This window comes from Chiloscyllium punctatum, chromosome 36, assembly GCF_047496795.1.
Source record: "Chiloscyllium punctatum isolate Juve2018m chromosome 36, sChiPun1.3, whole genome shotgun sequence".
NCBI lineage: Eukaryota > Metazoa > Chordata > Chondrichthyes > Orectolobiformes > Hemiscylliidae > Chiloscyllium > Chiloscyllium punctatum.
The window spans coordinates 74,874,895-74,876,534 of record NC_092774.1 but is presented as its reverse complement, the minus strand read 5'-3'; the positions used below and the strand labels follow the sequence as shown (position 1 = coordinate 74,876,534).

At 48.7% G+C, this 1,640-nt stretch overlaps 1 non-coding gene across 1 annotated transcript; it reads right to left on the bottom strand.

The window, feature by feature from the left end:
- Positions 1-1,230: 1,230 nt before the first annotated feature.
- trnan-guu (transfer RNA asparagine (anticodon GUU)) lies at positions 1,231-1,304 on the bottom strand. Its single transcript has one exon. It is a non-coding gene; the product is annotated as a tRNA-Asn (tRNA).
- Between the last annotated feature and the right edge of the window lie 336 nt (positions 1,305-1,640).

Below are 1,640 nucleotides of genomic sequence, written 5' to 3'. Positions count from 1 at the left end.
TGAGTTGGGGAGAATAAAATGTGCCCGTGAGCAGCATGTGGGGCTATTTCAGCTTCCCCTCATATGACTGCGCTGTGAGTTGACTCAGATGTTCTCAGGGACATTTACTGACGCGAGACAGTGAAAGGATTCTCATTCCCGCAGATCGGGAATTCAAACCGTACGCCGGCTACAGGACAATGAGAAAGATTAATTGGGGTGTGTGAACAAGCTGTGAGCTGCATTTCAAACAGGTAGGTGGAGTCAGATGCATCATCCATTGCGCCCCGGCCCTGTGCGTATCTCACGCCACCATGCTGCAGAGTTCTGACGTTAACACGGACATGCGCAGCAATGGGTTCATTCACAAGGTGAACAACCAAAGATAATCACCGTCACTGATTCCCTTCCACAGGCCCAACTTGGTGAAGCAGTATCTTTCACTGGCAAAGGAAACACCCTTGTCCTCAGGTGCCTGCTTCATTTCGATCACGATTTCAAGCACCTCACTGTTCTAGTCTCATTTCCAAACACTTTGCTCATAGCCTCAAAAGAAGCTCTGCGGGTATCTGCTTGTTCCACCCGAACAGGCAGTGGGTTGCAGATTCCCACCAGTCCCAATTTGAGTGAAATATTTTTCCCCCTCCACTGATTTGAATCTTAAAGAAGAAGCCGGGGAGCAAGCTCCCTTTCTTTTCGACGACATTTCTCATTTTGTACTCGGCAGGGTTCACACCTGCGAGGGGAAACCGCAATGGATTTCATGTACATCGCATTAACCACTCGGCCCACGAATACAGAACCACACTGACAGCTTGACTTCCCAGGCCTGTCTGCCTATGGAGCTGAGAAAGAGTGAATCATCGCAGAGTTTGTTTGAATCCAATCACTTCACAGTGATTCGAAAGGGTTAAATATCGGCACATGGTGTTTGCAGATATTTCGGTGTTTCACCCCAAAAGATGAAATGAACTTTCAGTTAGAAATTGCAGGAGGAACTCAGCAGGTCAGGCAACATCTGTGGAAAGAGAATCAGAGGCAACATTTCAAAATTGTGTTTTCACCGACAGGTACTGTCAAACCTGCCTAGTTTCTCTTTTGGTCTCGTCTTCTCAGCAAACGCAGTCCCTTCCGTTAGACATCAATTCAATTCAGAAACCCCTTTGTGGAGAAGATTTCCGTTTGGGGAAAATTTTCCTGACGCCATTAAAAGCGCACAGCTTCGAAGCCAAAGAAGGGCAGCGAACACACCGCCCCTGGGTGGGCTCGAACCACCAACCTCGCGGTTAACAGCCGAACGCGCTGACCAATTGCGCCACAGAGACAGGCGCTGACTTGGGCTGCACCATCGCCTGGTGATTTTATAATTCAGCCTCCCCGCCGAGAATTACAATTGTCGTCTATCAGTTTTACTTTTCCATAATCAAGCCTGGGAGATCTCTTGTGGAGATACCGGGGACAGTCTGCAGACACATCCATGTCACGAGGAACTAGCTTTCTTACTCCGGGGCCGTCGCCCTTCCAGCCTTTCAGTGTTTTGCCTGTTCCCGAGTTCTCTCGTTGGCTCGCAGGGGAGAAGGGGTTTGAATTCATGATGTGCAGGAACGACAATTCTTTCATTGTCTCAGATCAGTTCATGTGCCAAGAACATCAGAGTCAAC